This window comes from Mastomys coucha, unplaced genomic scaffold, assembly GCF_008632895.1.
Source record: "Mastomys coucha isolate ucsf_1 unplaced genomic scaffold, UCSF_Mcou_1 pScaffold15, whole genome shotgun sequence".
In the NCBI taxonomy this organism is placed as follows: Eukaryota; Metazoa; Chordata; class Mammalia; order Rodentia; family Muridae; genus Mastomys; species Mastomys coucha.
This window is the reverse complement of record NW_022196897.1, coordinates 124,341,083-124,366,493: the sequence shown is the minus strand read 5'-3', so window position 1 is coordinate 124,366,493 and position 25,411 is coordinate 124,341,083. Positions and strand designations below refer to the sequence as shown.

The 25,411-nt window shown below is 37.9% G+C and overlaps 1 long non-coding RNA gene across 1 annotated transcript in view; it reads right to left on the bottom strand.

Moving 5' to 3' along the window:
* Nucleotides 1–25,411, bottom strand: part of LOC116092385 — a 94,643-nt gene that overhangs the window by 64,976 nt on the left and 4,256 nt on the right. Inside the window, exon 2 of the long non-coding RNA XR_004119240.1 lies at nucleotides 14,626–14,678. This is a non-coding gene — a long non-coding RNA (uncharacterized LOC116092385). The remainder of the gene's footprint in view (nucleotides 1–14,625; nucleotides 14,679–25,411) is intronic.

The following is a 25,411-nucleotide window of genomic DNA, read 5'->3' as shown; positions in this document are numbered from 1 at the left end:
TGTGTATAAAAGTTGTAGGCTTTCTTTTAAAGATTTCAAATTTAACCACACTCTTTCCATGTGTTTTATCTATATTAATATATTGCTTGCATTTTGGTCCAATTCAGAGACTGTTCAATATAGAAGAGACTTATTTATATTTTCTTACTCAGCACTCACATTTAGTTAACCTAGGTTGGTAAGGAGGTTATTTTAAAGTGGAGAAAAATTCATGGAAATACATACTTTTATCAAAATAAAGGTAAACTGAATTAGGAATGAACTTTAACATGGACTTTTTACTATTTTATTTTGCATATTATAGTTTTCATGAAACTGAGGGTGATGATAATGACAATCCTGAGCAGACAAGGAGGCCTTCCATGGGTTCTAACATGATTGGTTTGGAAAAGTTTCACTAAATACTATGTAATCAAACAATATACATGGTACTTCAGCACAGGTGGATTCTACAAAATAACACTCTGGAAGGAGAAATGATGCTTTTTTTTTATCTCTGGGAACTACTACTAACCAGAACTGCCAAATTTATAGATATAGAATGTCCCAATATGTAGAAAAACAGTAGAATTTTCTTCTAAGGGTGAGCCAATAGAAATGCAGTCAATGGTAAGCCTGTATTGGCTTATGAAATAAGAGTAGAAGGGGATGATTTCAATTAATTTTTTTTTTTTTTTTTTTTTTTTTTTTCGAGACAGGGTTTCTCCGTGTAGCTCTGGCTGTCCTGGAACTCGCTCTGTAGACCAGGCTGGCCTTGAACTCAGAAATCCACCTGCCTCTGCCTCCCAAGTGCTGGGATTAAAGGCGTGCGCCACCACCGCCCAGCTCAATTAATTTTTTATCACTGGAAATGGACAATATTTGCTTCCTTATGGAAATTGTAAGCACATAGAATTGATGACTGTAAGAGATTATAGATGGAATGTGGAAATAAACCCAGATTAAATAAAAGCTGTCATTTTAGACCTTGCTAGAGGAAGAGAATCATCCCCCAATACTAACAATTGGCAGAGTGTCAGAGCTGGGATGAGGAGGATTCAAGGGATCTTAATACAAGGCATAGAGAAAGAATCAATCAGACTAATTAGAGGTAGTACCTTTTATGATTACTTGTTGGTTCAGAAGCATGTTTAGCTAATAATATTGGTCTTGAACTAAAACCAAGGACAAAATAAAGGAAATCTGGGAATCATTTGACCAACAATTGTTTTTTAAATGTTTATTTATCTGGCTATTTATTATGTGTATACATATGTGAATGTGTGTGTGTGTGTGTGTGTGTGTGTGTGTGTGTGCGCACAAATGCCAATGATACAGAGTGTTGTGTATTTCAAAGGACAAGTTTTGAAACTTGCTTCTTTTTATTCTATCCTTTCCATTCTAGGTATTGAATTTGAACCATCAAACTTTATGGCTAGTGCCTTTACCCCTTGAGTCATTTCATGGCTTCTGAACAAATCTTTACCTTTCTGTACGTTCTGCTTTAAAGCTTGTATTTTGGCTTCTGTTGTTTTCTGTGCTTTACTCAAGTCTGAGCATAAGCACTTAGTTCAATCTTGGTTATAGTGATGAGCTTTACAATTAAATTCAAAAGAATTGTATTTGTTTTGGAACCCATAAGAACGATGTTTAGTAGTTTCAAATCAGCTTAATGATAGTGGATTTGTATTAGCAAATATGACTGTTTATTTTCTACCTCTAAAATAGAAAAAGGTATAACACAGTATGCTTTTTATACTATATTTTATGTTGAGTAAATAAAACGCAAATAAATTCCCAAGTGTAAAAGTATCTTAGTTACTTTTTTATTGCTGTGATAGATGCCAAGATCATGGCACTTTTAAAAGATAGTATTTAATTTAAAGTTTATAGTTTCAGAGAATTAGGGCCCATGATAGTGAAACAATGATATGGCAGCAGGAACAGCTGGGAGTGTACATTTTGATCTATAAGAGAAAAAGAGAGAGAGACAGACACAGACAGAGAGATAGACAGAGACAGACAGAGAGACAAGAAGAGACACAGAGAGACAGAGAGAGACATAGATAGAGAGACAGAGGAGGCAGAAAACAGACAGAAAGTAGAGAGACAGAGACAGAGAGATGGAGACAGTGAGAGAGAGACAGACAGAAACAGATAGAGACAGAAACAGAGAGACAGGGGAAGCAAAAGACAGAGAGAGAAAGAGAGAGAGGTTAAGAGAGAGATGGAGAGAGAGAGAAAAAAGAGAGAAAGACTGAGAGGGGCACAGGTCTTTGAATTCTCAGCCTTTCCCCATTGACACACACTTCCTAAAGGCCACCCTTCCTAATCCTTTCCAAACAGTTCCACCAACTAGAGATTAAGTATTCAAACATATGAGCTTATGCATATGTAGAGGGTACATTCTTATTCAAACAACTACATAAGCTAAAATTAACACAAAATATTGCCTACATTCCTGTTTTTTAAATTTACTCTTTCTTAGTATTTAGTAATAATGATGGTTAATGTTGATTGTCAACTTGGAAAGATGTAGAATCACCTGTAAGATAATCTACAGACATCTGTAAAAGTGAGCAGAGAATCAGTAGTTACCTCCCTCTACTTTCTTTATTACAAAACTCCAGCACCCTCTTATTTCTGTAACATGGAGTCCCTACCATGATACATAAGTGCCAATGTTATCACCTCTTTTATAGTTTCCTTTACCATATATTTGGCAACACTAAGGAGAAAAGTAACTAAATATAGAAAAATGCCACTATGCAGTATAGGTATAACTGTGAAAAACCTGACCATGTGATTCTTAGGTGTTTGAAACTCGTTTGCAGAAGGAATGTGGAGGCATGAGTTAGGAATTGAAACCTTGGGCAAGAAAGACCTAGAACACTATATTCAGAACATAATGGTCTGTTGTGGTATGAATTTGGAAGACCATAATGCATAGAGAAATGTCTCATGATGTTTCAGAAAGGAATAAGGACTCCTTTAGTGCCTAAACCAGAAGTCACTCTAGTTATGTAAACAGAGAATATTGTACTCTAGTATTGCTCTGACAACTGAGGCTGAATTCAAAAATAATGGATAAATATGTTGGAACTTTTAAGGACAGACAACATTGAGGTTGTGTCATGGCAACTGTTTGCTGAGTGTATGCCTGCCTACGGTGAGGCAGAGGAACATTTAGAAGGGAAAGATTACAACATTGTTCTTTTGACAGAGGAATGGTGAGATAACACACAAGGTGGGTGCAGAGAAAGCAGTTGTAATTGCTAGAAAGCTTAGTAGCATCAAAGAAGAACCTGGTGTTCTGTGTTAGGAAGATAGAGGGAGTTCTATGAAGGCAAGACCCACCCCCCTTGATGACTTCATTTGTGAAATGTAGGAGAATATCATTGAAGGAATTCCCTATTGAAACCAATGGCCTTCAGAAGTGCTTCCCCAGGGTCAGCTAGAAAGGTACCCAGAAACTGACCAACAGCAATCTGGGTGAGCCAGGCTCTATCACTAGTTGACTATATATAACTTGGCAGTATCACCCATGTGTTACTGGTTTTTAAAAGATTAAAGAGGCAAGATTTAATGGAAAATCAAGTGTGCCATGCTTCCAGATGTTTGCTGAGGATAAGCGTCATATGGCAAGGTTGCGAGGAGGCCCTGAGAAGCCACTTTGTAAAGTTGGAAAGGAAAAGCGTAAGTCTTGTTGAAGATCCTCAGGATATTGGAATGCCAGAACTATGGGATACCCAGTAAGAAAACTAGCAGGTCTGAAGTGGCACCAGTTCAGGAGACAGACTATGCATCCTGCAGGTGATGGAGCTTTAGGCACAGTTCCCCTAGCCTAATTGAACCTAATAATTTCAATGTAGTCCCACATGCTGCATATTTATATCACAGGACTCAGTGTTTGCTTTGCTAGGTTTTGGTATTATTTTGCCAACTCTTTCCTTGTCACACTCCCACTCTTCTTTAGAGTACAAGAGTGTAATTGTTGTCATTGTTCATTGAAACTATGTAAATTATTTTTAGATGCCATAGGAGACCACATATAAGAGATTGCCTGGGATCTGAGAAGACTCTACATTCATTCTTTTGATCAATGTTGGGACTCTTAAAGACTATGTAAATTTTGAAATTCAAAATATTTTGCATTATGAGATAGCCAGAGGATAATGAGAATGCAAGTGAAAACCATTGATTTAAAGTAATACTTTGGGTTATCAAATTAACAAGGAGTAGGCTTGTGGTGGTTCATATTATCAACATGACTATATTGCAAGGATATAGAATCATAGAGATGATAAATCTTTGGGTATGTTCATGAGGGAACATCTACATTTGATTAACTTATCAGGGAAGACCTTTAGGCTGGGGTCCTAAGTTGGATAAAAAGGACACTTTGAGCTGGGCACCAGAATTCACTGCTCTGTGTGTAGGGGCCCATAATTCTCTGAAAAAATGATTCCCCATACTATTCAAATAGTATGCAACAGCAAAGAACATTTATCCTGAAGAGAATCAGCATGCAGGGATCTATTATACATAGAGATGGAAGACAGTGGTTTGTGCTTTATAGGGTCAATTTAAAGCCTGTTAGGATAGGAGTGGTTAATTTTCACCTTTCTTACCCTTGATTGGTTGGTTTTGTCTCTAGTGTTATGAGTGCCTTTGTGATTGGTTAGAGCTCTGGGGATATTTCCAGTTGGCAAGGCATCCTCAGATTGGCTGCCTGCAGCTGTGGTTGTCTGACCACGGGTTCCTGGATCTAGGTTCTCATTTCTGGGAAACAGAAATTTAGGCCTAATTTCTCAAACTGCTAGTTTGCAGCTTGACTCTCATGAAGTCAGCCTGATTCTCGCTAACTCGGTTGAGTGCAAAGTGATGAGCTTCCTCAATCTCCTGTTACTGGGACTTCCCTCCTCTAATCATCTACATTCTCAAAGCATGAGCCAAGATAAACCCTTTTTTTAAAGTTGCTTTTGTCAGAGTAATGTAGAACAGAAGAAATACAGATAGCAAAGTCTGGGTGGCATCTCCTTTTATCAACAACAGTAAATGCTCATTCTTGATGTGTATGTACTAGAGTACACAGTTCTGCTGTGAGTGTGACACAATCCATGGAAATCAGAAGTGGATTGATACCATGCTAATGATGCCTGAGAACAAAGGCTCCTCCTCCAACAGAGTCCAAACAAGAAGCTTTGCCGGGAAGCACTGACTATGACTATCTAGAGATATTGATATTATGACTTTTAACAGATAAAATTCTGGAGAATAAAGATGTCTAGACCATTAGGATATCATGTCTTGGGGCCACAGATGGAAGTGTAGGGTATGGGATATCAAAAAGTCTCACATCTATGTTTTTTTACATAGAGAGCCCATCTTTGCATTTTTTAGCTTGCACTGTATTCTAAAGAATTATGCTCACACAGAAGTAGAGGCTCACAGCCATCCATCGAACTGAGTACAGGGTCCCCAGTGAAGGAGTTAGAGAAAGGACCAATGGAGCTGAGGGGTTTGCAGCCCCTTAGGATGAACAACAACATGAACTAACTAGTACCCTCAGAGCTCCCAGGGTCTCAACCACCAACCAAAGACTGCACATGAAGGGGTCTGATTGTTCAGGCAGCATGTGTATAGTAGAGGATTGCAAATTCAATCATCAATAGGAGGAGAGGACCTTGGTCCTGTGAAGGTTCTGTGCCAAAGTGGGAGAGGGAGGGGTGGCAGGCATGGGGAAGTGGGAGGCAACAGGGGTTTGTTTTTGTTGTTTTTGTTTGTTTCTTTGTTTTTTGGAGGGGAAACTGGGAATGGAGAAATTTACATGTAAATAAAGAAAATATCTAAAAGAAAAAAAAAAAGATATTGTGACCTGAATGATAAATCATGTTTGCGATCCAATGCTTCCAAATTTTTAAATGTATTTGTACATTTAAGAGAAAAAAACTTTTCTTAAAGAGGAAGAGAGTATCACTTCTTCATAACTAGCATTAGCACTCTAATGCTATACTAAAGTTTATACTTGCATATACTTTCTCCATAAACCTGCAGAGATGTTTGGCTATTAGGAGGAAAACAACAGCTATAAGATTTTTAGGGTTAAATTGGACTTGTGGTTTTGAGTCTTAAGTTCCAACTGACAGAGTAATACTTAGATAGCTGTCATTTGTATTCTCTGGTTTGAAGTTCTACTTCTATAAGGAAAATGAATATTTCATTGAGGTTTCCATCACAAGTACTTTGCAAATAGGGAGGAATGCTCAGATGGGAACACAGGACTTCCAGTCTATTCAGGCTGACACCTGTGCTGGGACCTACCTGAGTATACAGGTAACATTGCCTGGAGACTATCCCAAGTCTTAAAAATCAAAACAATCAAGAAGGCAGTGCATTAACAGAATATAGAGGCTAGACCAGTCATCACCAGCACAAGGAAGAGCTTTCTTGTTATAAATCTGGAGTCCTTTTCTAAACCAGCAGTTCCCATGTGACCACCACCTGGCAGAGCTTCCTGTGTGACCACAGTCCGTCATTGCCCTCCCTCTTTTCCTGATGATAGTTTTTCTTCTAATGTAATCTAAATTATTATAGTCTTCCAGAAACCCACTTTTCTGTAGGCCATTGATTATTCTAAAATGTGACATTACTCTCTACCTTCCAGAATGGCACACCTCCAGAATATTGCAAAGTACCCTAACATGTCTTAGGTAATAAAACATAATCCTTCGAGAAGACAGAAAAAGTTGAGTGCTTACTGTGGGTTATCTTTAACTGCCTCTAAACAAGTTTTCACGTTTTAAAAATTAGAATACAAATTATATATGTTAATGCTTTAAAAATTACAAAGCACTTTCAAATGCAATCCTCTAAGCTAATTTTCTTTCACAGTAACTACATTTAATGCTCATGCACACATAAATACACACACACACTCTCACATACTCATTCACATACATACTTTCTCTCTCTCTCCCTCTCTCTCTCTCTCACACACACACACATGCACACACACACACATGCTCTCTCTCTCTGTCTCTGTCTGTCTCTGTCTATCTCTGTCTCTGTCTCTGTCTCTCTGTCTCTCTCTCACACACATACACACACACATGCACACATACATACACACATGCTCTCTCTCTCTGTCTCTCTCTGTCTCTCTGTCTCTGTCTCTCTGTCTCTCTCTCTCTCTCACACACACACATGCACACATACATACACACATTCTCTCTCTATGTCTCTCTATGTCTCTGTCTCTCTGTCTCTCTCTCTGTCTCTGTCTCTGTCTCTGTCTCTCTCTCTCTCTCTCTCTTTCTCTCCCTCACACACACACATGCACACATACACACACACACACATGCTCTCTCTCTCTGTCACTGTCTGTCTCTGTCTATCTCTGTCTCTCTGTCTCTCTCTCTCTCTCTCACACACACACACACACATACATACACACACATGCTCTCTCTCTGTCTCTGTCTGTCTCTGTCTATCTCTGTCTCTGTCTCTCTCTCTCACACACACACACACACACATGCACACATACATACACACATGCTCTCTCTGTCTCTCTCTGTCTCTCTGTCTCTCTGTCTCTCTGTCTCTCTCTCTCTCTCATGCACACTTTTTATTTTGTAAATGAGGATAGGAGGCTGCACAGAGCTTTGTTGGAAACTCAAGGTCAGGAACGTCTAGAAGGGAGTAAGTTCAGACTGCAAATGCCATGCTCTTTTCTGATGTCCCTTATTTATATCCTCTTCGGCTATTTGGTCTCCTGAGCTGTAAAAGAAGCCTGTTTAAAGGTGGCTAAATAAAAAGGGATCAAAATTACCCGAGTGAGGCAGTTTAAGTCATCTGAAGACACTGTGCTCCAACCACTGTCTTTCATGTTTTGCCCGAACCCTGCCTGCCACCTGAATAAAAAATGATTAGAGCAGATTGCCACTAAAGAGAATACTGCTTTCCATCCAGGTAGCCAGGCATGATAAAAGAGATCTTACACATTCTGGCAAATGAGAGCTGCAAGTCTGCATTTTTTTTCTTTATTTTTTAAATTTCACGAGCTGATACAAATCACAGGGACCTGTCAGAGAGCATTCAAAAGTATGGGGCAACTCAACTTCAGAGATCTGTAAGGAGTAAAAGCAGCTCATGGCGCGCCATAATTAAAGAGCTAGTTTTCTTCCGTAGTGTCTGTTCTGTCAGGACTTTGAGCAGCTTTTGATTTTATTGGATTTTTTTTTTTAATTTTTGACCTTGGCATAAAAGAGGAAGAATCATATGACTCCAAGCAATCACCCAGAAGTATGCAATAGGCCAATTTCTTATATGAATGTCTGAGTTCCTCAGCCAGCAATTATATAATAATCCACATCTGGATCTTGTCCTTCAATTGTAGATGGCCAGGAAATTACGGATTCACTGTAATGTCTCACTTTCCTCGCCTGAAATGTATGGATTAAGTGGTCTGCATCTAAACCCTAGAATTAATTCTGTGACATTTCTCCTATCTCAATGGGTAATCATATATGGAAAATATTTTCACTTTTTTATAAAATTTTTATGTTTTTTTTTTTGTTATTGTTAAAATATCATGTTACCCAGCAGGACTCAAACTCAATATGTAGCTAAGGGTGATTTTGAAATCCTAGTCCTCAGGGCTCTACTTTCCAAGCACTGGGATTACAGACATGTGTCCCCATGCCTGGCCTAGACTTTTGATTATTAAATGACCATTTTGATTCCATCTTCCTTAAAGAGGCACTTCCTGTAAATTACCTTTAGATGCCTCATTTACAGAGTAAGTCAGTTCTGTGAGACGATCCCAGGTAGAGAAACTAATTGATTTTGGAAATAATGGAGCAACTGTTCCTTTCCTTGCCTCTGGCCCCTTCTCTCTGTTGGCTCAAGGTTGATATACCATGGCGCTCTTATGTGACTTCTTTTGGTGCCCCATCCCTTTGTGTCTGAGGAGAGTATATGTTTGGCATGAACATACACACTAGAACTACTGAGAGTGGTTAAATCTTCACCTCAGTGGTATAAGATTCAAAGCCATGACATTTCATCAGAAACCTCCCAACATGAGCAGCTCCTGCAGAGTATGTGGTAGGTGAGACTTGCCTGGGTATCTCTGAGAGCCTTCATACAGCATAGGCATTTGACACTAAACATAAACTCATACCAAACACAAATCAGACATCCTTACCTCATCGAAGTACATAGTAAGTAAGAACCTCTGCCTAAAGGTAGGTGACCACACAAAGAAGGAAGAGAAAGCAACAATGTATTATCCTTCCTGATATACAGGTTTTATTATGTTCACTGCAGATTTTTCTCTATTTCTGCTTTTTTCATTTTTATTGGTTATATTATTTATTTACATTTCAGATGTTACCCTCTCTCCCCAGTTTCCCCTCGGCAAATCCCCTATCCCATTCCTTCTCCTCTCTGCTTCTATTAGGATGCTTCTCACCCATCCACCCACTCCTGCCTCACTGCCCAGGCATTCCCCTACACTGGGGCATTAAGCCTTCATAGTACCAAGGACCTGCCCACCCATTGATGTCAAGATAAGACCATCCTCTGCTACATATGCAGTTGGAGCCATGGGTCCCTCCATGTGTGTTCTTTGGTTGGTGGTTTAGTCCTTGGGAGCTCTGGGGGATCTGGTTGGTTGATATTGTTGTTCAGCTGCTTCAGCTCCTTAAGTCTTTACTCTAACTTCTCCATTAGGGTCCCTATGTTCAGTTCAATGATTGGCTGCAGACATCTGCATCCATATTGGTCAGTCTCAGAGAACATCTATACCAAGCTCCTATCAGCAAACACTTCTTGGCATCAGCAATAGTGTCTGAGTTTGGTGGCTGTGTACGGGATGGATCCCCAGGTAGGGCAGTTTCTGAAGGGCCTTTCCTTAAGTCTCTGCTCCACTCTTTGTCCCTGTATTTCCTTTAGACAGCAGCAATTCTGGGTTAATATGTTTGAGATGGGTAGGTAGCCCCATCCCTCAACCAGGGGCAGTGCCAAACCTCTGGATATGGTCTCTACAGGTTCTCTTCCCCCTTTGTTAAAGAAAGAGGTTATTACTGAAATAGTTGAATCTTCATATGCTTCCTCTTCCTAAGTTTACTTTCTTCTTTGGATAGTAATACAAAGTAGATCCTAGTGTATCTCACCAGTGGTTTTACCAATGATATTCAGATGTACATGCCACACCATTTTGCTCTGTGCTTATACAGTATCATTCATGTTGTCATGCTACCATTTTATTTCCTTACTGAAGGTCATGTTCGTGGGACATACTGATGTTGCTACATTTAGACCTAGCTTACTCATTGCAACTATTGTACAGTAACTAACTATAGAAGTACAACATATTTTATTCACTCACATTACTGCTGAGAGGATCAGATTGTAATTATTTTTAAAACTTAAGATGAATGCATCTTGTTCTATAAGTTATAAATTTTCAATAATACATATTCAAAAATTGGACTCTATATTTTAGGTTTATAATTCTGTTTGTGAATATACTTCTTCTGTTCAGGGTATCAATCACATTTCACTTGTCTGCTTAAAATGAGCAAAGAAAGAGTAGATTCATCAAAAGACATCAGTGCAAGCTACCAGTCTGAGTTTCTTTTAATCTTTCTGGAGAGCCAGATTTTAAATATCATTTAAGGTGAGCTAGTGTATCATTGATTCTATCTGCTGAGTGGGAATTCTACATACAGCTATATTCTAGCTGATGCTGGTTGTTTTTCTCATACAATAATAGATACACGCACAGATAAACACACAAACATAGTCACACAAACACACACAAACATAGTCACTCACACATGCACATACACACATGCCACGCAGACTTTGCCTGATGGCAGTATTTGAGGCAAAAACTTCAAGGAAAGTCAGTCTCCTGCCTCTGTATTGTCGCCTGACACCCCAAACTCAGAGGTAGCCCAGATATGTCCTCGTACTTGTGTGCTAGGGGCCCACCAAGATATCATTTCTTAACAGCTAGAAAAAGAAAATTCAGACATTGCTTTCTGACCTTCACCAATGTTCCAATGTCCTAGTCAAACCCTGGCTTGGAATGTTAAGCCATCCAGACTAATTGCCTCCAGCATTGTGGGTAGGGCACTGAAGTTTACAGAATGGAAGGCTTATCCCAGGACAAGGTCAAGTAAAATCCTCATTCTCAGCCACATACTGCAGCTGAACCACTCCTAGAAAACTTGTCTCTACTTCCCCAAAAGATTAGCATAGTGGGCATTTTACCTAGGATGGGTGGGACCTTGAGCAGTGTGTGTGTGTGTGTGTGTGTGTGTGTGTGTGTGTGTGTGAGAGAGAGAGAGAGAGAGAGAGAGAGAGAGAGACAGTTTTCAGCATTCTAGATTCAGCATTCTAGAGTCGGCATTCAGTATTCGGACTCACTAGCACTCGGACTAGAACTAAAACTTAGGTAGACTAGCAGCCCCCAGGCCCAGAGTGCTTGGGCCCAGGGGGTGCAGCACCAGTCGAGATTCAAGAAATTGAGCATTCGAGATTCGAGCATTCAGCATTGAGGATTCGAGATTCGAGCCTCTACCCTCCTGGCTGGCACACCTGCAGCACCCCCCACCCCCGGGACTCTGCCCGGGACCATGCGGCCCAAGAGTGCTTGGAGCCCAGGGGTGCTGCGCCAGTCCAGAGGAAATGGGTGATGTTTTAGATCCAGTGTGTTTTAGATGGCCTCGGATGTACCTCGACTACTGAGCTGCCAGATTTTTCATCTCTCTTTTGCAATGATTGTAAAAGTCTCATGTAATTTTTGAGAAATACACTCAGACCTTACACCACTCGTGTGGAGTCTGTGTCAAAGCTGAATCCCATGCATAACCCATCGTCCCGCAGAACAAGGGACCCCGTAAGAAACCCCAGTCCGTGGCACACACACACACACACACACACACACACACACATAGAAAAACACACAGATAAATACAGACACATACAAAGAGAAATATAAACAAGCACATATAGACACACACACACACAGAACACTCAAACATATATACACAGAGAAAAATAGAGACCAATATAGACACATACACATATAAAACTTCCTTTTTAGCGCTCATGAGTATGATATAGATGAATTTCTATTGGAATTTCTACTTTCTAATCAGTTGAATATCTTTTTCTAGATTTAGTAATTAGCAATTTCCATATTTTCAATGTCTTATGTGCATTTTTGCTTGTTTTTAACTGTACTTGCTTTTCATCCCTATTCTATAGTGGCCTTAAAATACGTTTGGTAGTAATCCTTTCTGTATTACATTAATCACCAATATATTCTCTTAAAGTGTGATTATGTGAATTTGCTTTTATTATGTTTATGGTAATTTCAGTCTTATTGTAAATGTGTTACCTAAATTTAATGCAGTTTCATTTTGAAATTATATAGAGCTAAAATTTAAATTTTTATTTATAAAATATATTTTAATCAACATAGAGTTATATAACTTTCCCCTTCTCCTCCTTCTAGCCCCACAACCCCAACTCTCAGGTTGATAGCTTCTTTTACATTACATGCACACACATACACACACACACACACACACACACACACACACACACAGAGTATATATAATGTGTATGTAATATACATTATAACATATAACATATTTATACAAAATATGTATGTATAATACACAATATAATATAATGTATATGTACATATAACATGTATATATATAATGTATATGTGTATATATACATGTATACACAAATACATGTACATAAACAAATATATAAATACTCCATGATGAGTTCATTTTATATATATATATGTGTGTGTGTGTGTGTGTGTGTGTGTGTATATATATATATATATATATATATATATATATATATATATGGTTTTATGATTTAGTTCTGTGTTGGATAGCCAATAAGGGGGTTCAGTTCTGGAAAAGTGTAATCCACTTTCTTTTAGCACTTCATAGTAGCCTGTAGCTCCTTGTCTAGGAGTGGAACCTCATAAACTATCCCCCCTTCCATGTTAACGTGATCGTTCATGTTTTCTGTCAGTCATGTTTTTGCAGCCATTTCTAGGACAGACTGTTTCTTAATAGACATTCTGGTTTTGCGACTCTTATACTCTTTCAGCATTCTCCGTAAGGTGTTACCTGAGCTGTGGATATAGGATCTGTGACATAGAGACAATATCCATATATTGTTTAACCTGTTTATTGCATTGATTTCCATCATCATTCTTTCTCTTTCTACTTTTTGTTATAATTTATTGAAGGATGCGGAATTCTGTACTTTTGCACAACAGACAATTTTTATGTTTTTAGTGAGCTACCTCAATTTACAGAAATATAAAAACTAGATATAGAGGTTTTATCAATTTCAAGAACTAATAACATGTTATAGGTCTTATGCTATGACAGAGGATCATAATGACCAATGACATATAAATTTGGCAATTTAGATAACACTAGCAAGGCTCATGAAAAATAAGGCAAGATAAATCATCTAAGATGGGGATAGGAAACACCATAGCTAAAAATGCTCTTTAGAAAAGACATTTCAATTCTCTAGACATACATAAAGAATGTGTAAAAGTTAAACGTTTCTTTAAAACCTTAGGTTTTGGAGATTAAAGTGAAGAAAACAACTTCCAACTCATTTTGTGAAACCATCTGAATTAGTTCATTTTCTGTTGCTATAACAAAATATTGTGACCAAGGTCAACATATGGAAGGGTTTATTTTGGCTTAAGGTTCTAGAGGGAGGGTCTATAATGGTAATGGAGGTGTCTTCAACTATGACCATGCAGAAGAAAGAGAAAACTGGAAGTTGGGCAATTCTGTGAGTTCTCAAAGACTGCCCCTTATGGATATATATATATATATATATATATATATATGTATATATATATATATATATATATATATATACACACACACACATATATGTGTGTGTGTGTATTTATATTTATATACATATACATGTGTGTGTGTGTTTGTGTGTGTAGCCTTAATATATAGCCTAAGTATTCCACAACCTGCGCAAATAGTGCCACCAACCAAGGAAACAAAGGTTCAAATCCATGAGAACCTCTAAGGGACAGTCCTCATCTAAACAACTGTACTAATGCTACCTAAGTTCTAAGACAAGTGAAAGGGAAAATATCCACAGATTAGTTTCCCTCTTGAGCCACACACATGTCTTCAAAACTTATTAATACACTAAAACTAATAATACATAAAAGAATATCATATTATGACTGAGTGGAAGTTACCCTGGAAAGGTAATTCTTATTCAAATCATTGGCTGAGTATTTAATTGTTTAATAAAATAACTTATTCTATATTTTAACAGACTAAAGAATGCAAAGCACACTCTCATGTTAGAGTATAATATGCATTTAATAAAATCAGCATCCATTTATAACAAAAACTCATAAAATATAGAGCAGACTATATCTTCTGATGACATCATTCTTTTCACAATGACAATAACAAAACTGTAAAAAACATGTCCAGTGTTGACAGAACAGACTTCTTCCCACCTAAGATTAAATAAGCAAAGCAAAACAGTGGAAGTACCCATTCTTTCAACTACAATTTGACATCATACTAAAAGTCTTACCCAGTGCAATCAACCAATATGCTGCGGGCCAGCCGATCTGGGCCTCCCTCAACCTGTGGGAGAAACAGGGGTCCTAGTCAGGTCGACAAGGCGTAGGCGATGAGATGACAAACAGAGCCGACACAAGGGTGTGTTAGATCTGAATGTATTTGTGTAAGGTAAGAATCAGGCTTAAATACCATACAGCAAACAGGGCAGATATAAAGAATCATGTAAGCAGGTGGGGTTTACAGCAGGGGACACAAGACTGAAATCATGTATGCAAATCACCCCTACACTGAGGTCAGCAGGGTCTGGTAGCTAGGTGTGAAGCAGGAGGAAGAGGAGTGGAGCCCTCCATGTTGAGGTATTTTGATATTCCTAGGCTAATTCTCTGGTTCTACTGGAAGCAATGACCAGGAGGTTTCAGTTTAGTATTTCCTGCTAATTCTCTGGTTCTAGCCTGGGGCAGGCAGTGGGGAGTTCGGACCTGACCTAACACTTCTAGCTGAAGTCTTAGAATGGAAGCCCTTGGATTACTCTCTAGTATGTAAAACCATAAACTATCTATTGCCCTAAGGGATGTACTCGACCTCTATTGCTAGCTCTGGGAAGGCAGTATCCTAGAGAGAGATTACACTATGGGAAGCTAGGTGATAAACCGGGATAGGTTAGAAACATTGTGTCGGCCAGGAGACAAACGCCCAATCTTAACTATTTACGAATCACTTCTTGGGGTACCTTTATGCCTAATTATGAGGCGGTGTTGATGATTGGAAAGACTAATCTGGAACACGTCTGAGTTAGGGGATACCAGCGACTGGTCTGAAATCCAGGAGACACAGAACCCCTTTTGGTGTCTTATTGCCTCTTATCCTGTATCAGGATTTTATCCCCAATATTTTGGATGTGACTGGAGTAGACGAGTGTGCGTAGCACCAATACATCACAGAAGACAGTGAAAAATAAAATTGTTAATTTGTATAGGAAGTATGACTGTTTAGAAAGCAATGTATAAAAATACTCTAAGAGGGGCTGGTGAGATGGCTTGGTGGGTAAGAACAATGACTGTTCTTTCAAAGGTCCTGAGTTCAAATCCCAGATACCACAAGATGGCTCACAACCACCAGTAATGGGATCTGATGCCCTCTTCTGGTGCATCTGAAGTCAGCTACAGTGTACTTATGTATAATAATAAATAAATCTTTGGGTTGGAGCAAGCAGGGACTGAGTGAGCAGAGTTGACCAGAGTGAGTGGGGCCAACCTGAGAGAGCAGGGTTGACTGGAGTAAGCAGAGGTAACCAGAGCAATCACAGGTTCTTAAAAAAAAATTTAATTCCCAACAACCACATGAAGACTTGCAACCATCTGTATAGCTACAGTATACTCACATAAATAAATAAATAAATAAATAAATAAATAAATAAATAAATCTTTTTAAGAATACTCTAAGAATTGGTGAATTTAGAAAGAGCAGAAATCAATAGAGAGTAATTAATTCTCTTTTCTATCTTTCTTTCTTCCATCCTTCCTTCTTTCCTTCTTTCCTTCCCTCCTTCCCTCCCTTCTTTCCTCCTCCCTCTCTTTCTTTGTTTTTTTTTTCCATTCCAAACTCTGGCCCCCTCTTGGTCCCCTCCTCACAGAGTCCCTCCCCCCATTCTCTTTCCCCTTGTCCTGTGAGAGGGTGGAGACCCCCTTAGTTATCCCCTCATGCCGGCCGGTGCATCATGTTTTTGCAGTATTAGGAGCATCCTCTCCTACCGAGGTAAGGCAGGGAAGCCCCTTTGGGGTACGGATTCCACACTCACGCTACAGTTTTAGAGATGGCTCCCACTCCAGTTGTTGGAAGATCCACATGGAGATGGAGCTGCACATCTGTTACTTACATGCTTGAAGCCTCAGTCCAGCCTGTGTATGTGCTCAGTCTCTGAGAGCTTCCAGGGGTCTGGGTCAATTGATTCTGCTGGTCTACCTGTGAAATTTTTATCCCCTTCAGGGCCATCAACTTTTCGTGCAGTTCTCCCATAAGAGTCCTTGACCTCTGTCCAATGTTTGGCTGTGGATATCTGCACCTGTTTCTCGGTAGAGTCTCTCAGATAGGCTCCTGTCTACAATCATTCCAGAGTATCATTAATAGTGTCAGGGAGTGGTGCTTGCACAGAGGATGGGTCTCAAGTTGGGCTGGTTATTGGTTGGATATCACTCTCTGCTCCATCTTTGTCCCTAAATTTCTCTTAGACAGGACAAATTTTGGGTTCAAAGTTTTGTTAATGGTTTGTTGTCTTTATCTCCCCAGTGGGGGTCCTACAGTAGGTGACCTCTTCGGGTCCCATGCCCCCACTCTTAGACATCTTTGCTAAAGTCACCTGCATTGACTCCTGGGAACCTCCCCATCCCAGGTCTCTGGAACTTCCTAGAGATTCCCCCCAACTCACTACCCCTGGCAGATGCCATTCCATTCATTCATACCAAAATACATGTACATTACAGGATACATGTAAGCGAAGTTACAAAATGCTGCTTAAAAAAATCCAGACACCTGAGATCAACATGACATGACATATTTATGGCTTGAAAGGATAATAATTCCACCTGAAGGTGTAGACCTACACAGGCAAAAAAACTGGAATAGCTGAAAAAGTAAGTGAAATAAATTAAGGAACTATACAACCTGATTTTAAGGTCATTATATGGATTTGGATGTGTAAGATCCACAAAAATATGGCCAATTTATTTGTGAAAGATGTGAAAAAATTATAGTAGAGTTTAGTGGATAGTCTTCTTAATGATTAGCACTGAAAAAAAAATGTGAGTTTAGACCCTGAGAAATATAATGCAACTTTACAGCTTATATAATATGCACTTCAAGAGAGATCTGTGTGTAAAATATAAAAGTATAAAAATTTGAGAAAGAGCTGGGCAGTGGTAGCAGACGCCTTTAATCCCAACACTTGGGAGGCAGAGGCAGGTAGATTTCTGAGTTTGAAGCCAACTTGGTCTACAGAGTGAGTTCCAGGATAGCCAGGACTATACAGAGAAACCCTGTCTCGAAAAACAAAACAAACAAACAAACAAGCAAAAAACCAAAAACCAAAAACACAAACAAAAAAGTTTTAGGAAGAAAATAAGAAAAATATTTGTGATCTGATACAGGACTAATTTTGGCTATGACACCAAAACTGTAAAAGAAGCCAATTATGGAATGAACTTCATTAACATTATAGGTAATAACAAAACATTGTTAAAAGAGATAAATGACAGATGGGGTCTTAATATTTTTAGAGGATATACATAACAAATGGCTGTTTTTCAAAACATGTATATATGTCCTTAATACTCAATAATAAAATCTGATAAAAAATGGAGTGGGTACACACACACACACACACACACACACACATACACAAAGACAGACACTTGTCAAACCATCATCTACTCATCATGAATTAAAGGCTAGTTACATTATATCACATCTGAACAGTCACATGTCACAACAATATAAAATAAGGAATTATTAATAAATTGAAGTATGATGAAACTCAAAGTATTATGATTATTAAGCAAAAGCAGTCTCTGAAGGCTTCAAATTAGTGATTCCTTGTATAATATACTAGAGAAATTGACAGATCCTAGTTCCCTTCCAGGTTAGAGTTATGAAAAGAAAGTATTTTACAAAATGGGAAACACAATAATATTTTCTGAGGGGGATATTATAAGACTCAAATATCCTGATTTTGTTGTAGTTGGCATTCAGGACATGAGTTAGAATTTCATACAAAATCTAAAGCCAGATGCTAGATTTCTAGTTGTTTCTTTGGCGTGGAGGTCAATCAGGATGCCTTTTTCTTTGTGGCTTTATGTAAGAACGCTGATTCCAGATCTTGGCTGTGCTGGATATGGTCCTTATACCACATATCAGACTAGTACTGAATCTCCAGCCTTAGGCTTGGAGAACTAAATTATCGACCTATCAACAAGCCAGAGAATCAAGATGTATGTTTTCTTTTACAATTGTATGTTTCCATTCAAATCTCTTAAAAACAAAACAAAACATGAGTTTTATCTTTTTTTTTTTTTTGCTTCTAAGTTAAGCTGTTCCATGTATGTCTATACTTTCCCCCTTCTCCCAAGCTGATGGAAATGAGTACTGGACATGGCAAGAACAATGTTAGATACATAGGAAATAGTGAATAAGTTTGAAGATCTGTGCTTCAACTTTGTTGAGTTTTAGTAATATGTATAAATCGGATGGCTCAGCAGACATGGAGGCACATGTCTTTAAGCCCAGGATTTGGTAACAAAGATGAAAGGAGCACAAGTTCAGAGCCAGCTTGAGTTTCAACTTGAAACCATGTCAATACATAAAAAGGGCCTAATCATTCCAGGGAAGTAGCCACATTCAAGGAAATTTAAGTACTAGATCAGAGCTGGGTGGTGTAGTGGGCAGCCCGAGTCACCACTGACTATACTATTAAGCACCATGAAGACAAGGCTTCTCTATACGTGCTGGTCAGTTATTGCCAACTTGACACAAATTTAGACATATATGGGGATAATCTGAACTGTGGAAGTTCCTCATCAGTTTGTCTGTGGGCATGTCTGTGGAGGCATTTTATTGATTAACAATTGATGCTGGAGGGTCCAGCCCACCATGGGTGATGCTACCCCTGATCAGATGGCCCTATTATAAAAAATCAAGATGAGCAAGCCATGGTGAGAAAGCTAGAAAGTAATCTTCCTCCATGTTTTCTGCTTTAGTTCCTGCTTCCAGGTTCCTTTTGAGCTCCTGCCAGGATTGCCCTTTATGTTTGAATCCAACCTGCCAGCCTAATAAACCCATTCATTCCTGCCAAAGTTGCTTTTGATCATGTTGTTTACCATTACAATAGAAAACAAACTATATCACCACTTTATCACATTCTGAATGGTCATATTTCAGATCAGATCACAACAAACTGTTAATATATAAGAGAACTTATTCAATATATAAAATGTATTAAGGACCAACCTAGTTAAGGTTTTATGTTGTTTGTAAGGAATGCTTTTGTAGAGAAAACTCATCTATCTAAGCAATTGAATGAGCCAAGGAATGTATCCTGATAAATCTCTGGCAAGAGATGTCCTTGAACTGAATTCTCTCTCTGAGAAAGGATAGGATTCCAAGACTGTCATGATAGGGACGCTCATCTTATTATGCAAATGTCAAGGGCTCATGAAGTTTGTTGTTGCAAACTGCTAGCATTTTGAACTAGAGCTGAGGAAGAACACAGAGGATGACACTATTTCATCTTTACACAGAACCTCACCTTTGCACAAAGTGCAATTACATTCCTTGCTTTGCTTGATGCTCATCATCATCTATAACAAGAAAAGCAGCTGGAAATATTGCCCCTGCTATGCCTGAGCCAGTAAATGAGGGGAAAAAAAGCAAGGCATAGGTCCTGGAATTTCATCTGGAAGCTTCATGCTATCATATTCTCTACTTTAGGCTGAACCAATCTCATAGAAACCTACCTTACAAGACCTTTACATTTTCATTGCATGTAATAAAAAGACCCAAATATTAGAGTTCTTAATCTTTTCTCTTTATCAATTGTATCCTTAAAAGTACTACACTGACTTTCCATCCATGTTACAGAAACATGTTGGGAACCTATGCTAATTGAATATGAAATGTAAATGACATCTTGTTTACTATCTTCCAAAGGCTTTTTCAGGCCATTAATTTCATTCTAACTACTTAAAGGAAGACATATTCTTGTCTCAACTTTAAAATTCATGATTTAAGGGAATTTTGTGAAAAAAAGCACTAAATGTTGAAAATTAAATGGACTGTGGAGAGTCCACTCTTATTCAGCATTCCTTATTTGAGGAAATAAAGAAATATCGCTGTGCTGACGAACTTACCTTGAACACTGTCAAGCTTCCAGATCGCTCACCACCTGTCACACTCAGTCATAGTTCTGCCTCACTGCTGCTGAATCTAATCTATTCTTTCATATTTTCCACTTCTCTTTTTATTAAACACAGATTTTATGATTAATGTATTGGAAAATGCCAGAAAGATCTTTTTAAGAGATAGGGAAATGTGATGTTATTTCTTCGTTGAAATAACTTTATGAGTTAACAACCCTGAAAGTACTGGAATTTCAGCACCCAGGGCAAGATTACTATAACCTAGCATTAGCAATCCAACTAAAGCTGTTGTATCTGTTTGTTATGGCATATTAAACACTCTGTGAAGAAGATTTTCACCTGCACAAAGCAATAGCTCAACGAAAATAAAGTGCTTCTTTGATGTGAGTTATTGCATCCTCAACCAACACAAGCAAACAAACAAACAAAAATGCTCATTCAACATGCACTGAGAGTCATAATGAATAACATGTCCTCTCTATCAGCTCCATACATCAGAGTGACACTAGTTTCTTCATCATTTGACATGATGGATAATAATAGTCGCACATTTGTAATCTGACTTCCAGGAATCACCAAAAAAACCGTGGGTCTGTGTGTCTCTGTGTGTGTGTGTGAGTGAGCATTTCTGGGTTTAATCCTCAGCACCCTAATTACAGGGCTTACCACATATTAGATAAAACTCCATTACTGAGCTATATACCTGACCTCTTCTATATTCTTCACTACCAGAAAGCCAATATTAACTCAAGGAGGATAATTTAATATGAATAGGAGGAGAAGATGTGTAATATATCTCTGTTCTCTCACCTCTCCCGATCCCTTGATTTTTAAAGTTAATAGGTTATGTAGTAAAAGTTAATTTGTGCTTCCAGTTGTGTGGAAGTAAATGCCTTGAGTCACATTTGAATTTTTGTTTCCCTTTAAGTTTTAAATTTAAAATTGGTGTGTGTGTGTGTGTGTGTGTGTGTGTGTGTGTGTGTGTGTGTACCATGTACATACAAAAGACTACAGAGAGCAGAAGAGACATTGGATCTCCTGTAACTAGAGATACAGATGGTTATGAGACTCAGTGTAGTTTCTGGAAACTAAACTCAAGTTTTCTGCAGAAGCGGTAAGTGCTCTTAGCTGCTGAGGTATTTTTCAAGTTTCCAGGGTGGCCTTATTACTACTTCTTATCACATGGGATCTCCATGATAACTCTTGCTTTTTAAATTTCTCAATCCTACCTAACACAGAGAATGTTATGGCATAGTAACCATACCATGAACAGATATTTACCTGTAAAGAATATTTCAATGAAAATGAAGTGCTGCTTTTATGAATGTTATTATATACCATATCAACACTAGCAAACCAAAAAAGATAATCATTTTTTAATATCCAAGAAACTGATAAGAACTAAAGTCAACTAAAATGCACAGTGAGGATATGTGTGTGTATGTGTGTGTGTGTGTGTGTGTGTGTACACATATATCACAACTATTGTGATAGTTCCACAATTTGGTCTTCCTGGTTACCTTATAGACTCTGGAGAACAGAGGCTTACCTATAACATAGAAATAAACTTTTTTTTTTTTTTTTTTTTTTGGTTTTTCGAGACAGAGTTTCTCTGTATAGTCCTGGCTGTTCTGGAACTCACTCCGCAGACCAGGCTTGTCTTGAACTCAGAAATCCGCCTGCCTCTGCCTCCTAAAGTGTTGGGATTAAAGGTGTGTGTCACCACTGCCCAGCTTACAACCTAACTTTTAATAGCTGCATGTATGTGTCATAGTCATCTCAGCTCCACAGACATAATTATTAATAAATAAAATTTGTCTTTATATACATGTATAAACCATATGTGTAACTAAGGAAGAACCAAAATCTATTCATATCTTTAAATATTAGGGGGAGGGTTGAAGAAGTAAATACATATTTATGAAGATGTGTGACTGAGAAAACATACTAGGTCGATAAGAGGACCTAAAGGATGGCCTAGGAAGTATATCTTGCCATTCTAATTAATGCATGTTAGAGAGAGAGATTCTAGAGCCCAACGTTCTCATCTCTTTACTCTTTGCCCCTGACATCACCTTTAATATGAAAAGTGTTCTTATATAAACTATTTGATTCATGTGGATCTTAATCTTCTATTTACAAAATCTCTGCACTCATGCATTGTCTTAAGGTGTTCCTCAAAATAACCAAAGAACAAATCAACCCATCTTGGCAAGTTGGGTACTCTCTGGCTCAGACTGGAATAATGTTAGTAAAGTTTCAGGAATTTTAATGATTTGATATTAAAATTTATATCTAAAGTACTCTCTCCAAATTGGCACTGACAATATTAAGAACAACAGGGCAGGAAGCTGTGATTTCTGCCAGGGACAGGAGTTCACACCTGTAATACTAGCACTTGGAAGGCTAAGGCCTTCGTGTTTTGGACTAGTTTTAGTTACACATAACCATACTGAGCCTCAAAAAATGTTTTAAAGACAAAATGAATGTTCCTTTTCTACCACTAAGTAGTTTAAGTTCAGAAAACAGACAATCTGAGGAGTAGCGTGCTCTACCTGACTGATGACATCATGGACTTCCTTCTGGTGCCCTTTCATGCTATCAACTCAGCGAGTTAGGAGAGGAGAGATAAAGTATTACTTAACACTCTAGAATAGGAGCTTCACACCTAACACCCACTTTGTGTCCTTTTAATAGGAAAATCTTCTGTTTCTTATGCTCTTTTTTGTTAATACCCTTCCCACACATGCCTTAAAACCCTCTTGTTTCATAGGATACTTTGGAACCACCTTGAATATGTTATTAATCAGGATGACTTTAAAATCAAGAGTATACCCTCTCTGCATAATGTTTTCAGTGGGCAGGTTGAGTCAGGTATGCTAACTAAAAATCCTTTCATTCTTCAACCAAAGAAATGGAAATGAATCTACTCAGTATCTCCCTCAAGACAAACTTTTATGGGCAAACAGCCTTTAAAAAGCCTTATTAAGTTGAGATTATTACAAGATGAAAGTTAAAAGGCAAAAGTTACAAGATGAAAGTTAAATCAAAAAGTCTAGAAAATTAAAGGGATAAAAAAATGCCTTATTTTTCTTTAAATCAAATAAGGAATTTGAAGTAAATCTCCTTTGTTTCCATCATGGAAGATTGTATGTGAATTTGAACATCATTTCTGTTACATTGTGTTACCTGTCTAGATAAAAAGTATATAATTTTAACAAATCATAGATGATTTAGATCCATTACTTAGACAAAAAGAAAAAAAAATGTCACATCCACAATTCAAAAAGCACAAATATGTTTGCTGATATTTTACTAGATTCCCAGTGTCTGGTAATAGCAATATGGACTGAGAAGCTGCTAAAATCTGAAATAGACATTACAGATGTCAGAAGTCCAAAGCCAAGAGATGACTCTCACTGATGGTAAGGTCACACATGTGCCTTTTGTCTACCATGTAAAAGAGAGCTGACTGGCTGGGTATTTATTCATTTATTTCAAAACTCTAGAAAGTACTGGACAGTAATGCCATTTGATTGAGTCTTCATTCAGAGTATTTTAGGACAGGGGTAGGAGTGTTTTTCATTCAGGTCCTCTTTGTTCATAAGAGCATAGGAAAAAGGTCCAATAAATTAATATGTCTTAGATGAAAATGTCTAGGACTTAATTTAAATAAAACCCCAATGATTAATTAATTACATCATTAAATGGAGCTCATTTGATCTATTTTGCATGATGACACACTTTGGAAATAGTCATTATAAGATCATGTAAATGATATTTAACCCAAGGGTGAAACAGAATGGGGGTAAGTAATGGGTAGAAATAATAAGCTAGAGTTTATTGCCTGTTTATTGTGAGCTAATCATTTTCTCTGCTTTACTTGTATTTGCTGTATTTGAGACAAACATGTTGTATCATTTTCAGGCTGCCATGTGAGGAAAAGAGAACAAAGTCAGTGGCTTGTTCTTAGTGGCATATTTCTAACTAGTATCTGGTTCCAGAATCTTCTCTCTTAGTTATCAGGAAGGAGGCAGAGCTGACTCAATGTAGACTTAGAGTTCCTAGTTAAGGATTTACTCTTGAATGCTATACACGCAAGTGTTTCTTTTTCAAGCAGTAACTTGGAATTATTCTACAAAATTTTAGATGATCCTTACCACCAACTTAAGGCTTGGGTATGGGACAAAGTTTAGCCACCTAGTTATTAAATCTAAGTAAATACCATTGGTTTTCACCTGAGTGCTCTTTTCTTACCCATCTCCACATGCTAGAAGTGAGTCAGTACTTTAAATATAATGAAATGGATGATTTCTTAGTAAATGACCTGGTGCTGTTATTAAGGCTAGGATAGGGTTATATTTCCTAGCACTGGCTTTGTAGTAGATTATAGTTTTAAATAAATTATAGGGTAAAATTTATTATTTGATTGTTGGAATGCAATGTTATTTCAGTGAATTCTCCAGTCAGGACAAAATTTCATCCTAAGAAAATTGTCTACGGAGTCTTACGGAATTAGTCAATATTTCAATTATATCTGACCATACTTAATGAGAACTAATATCCACTTAAGTTCTACGAACAACCTGGGAAAACTGAGATCTTTTTGTAAATTAGTTTTTCTCTGATAATGTTGATGAAGGTCAAAGAAAAAAAAAGAACAATTGATTCATGCTGGTAGACTCATTTTAATGTTCACATTTCCTTTGTGGTAATAATCAATATCCATTGAACTAATAGTTGATGCTCAAGTATTTCATCTTTTCAGCCTTAGGCATTAAATAAGAGGAAAACTCTGAATTTGTTATGTTTTTTTCTATATCAAACTTGTAGGAACAAACTTGTCCTTAAATAGAAGTAATTACTGAAGGAGGCTTCCTCTAAACACTA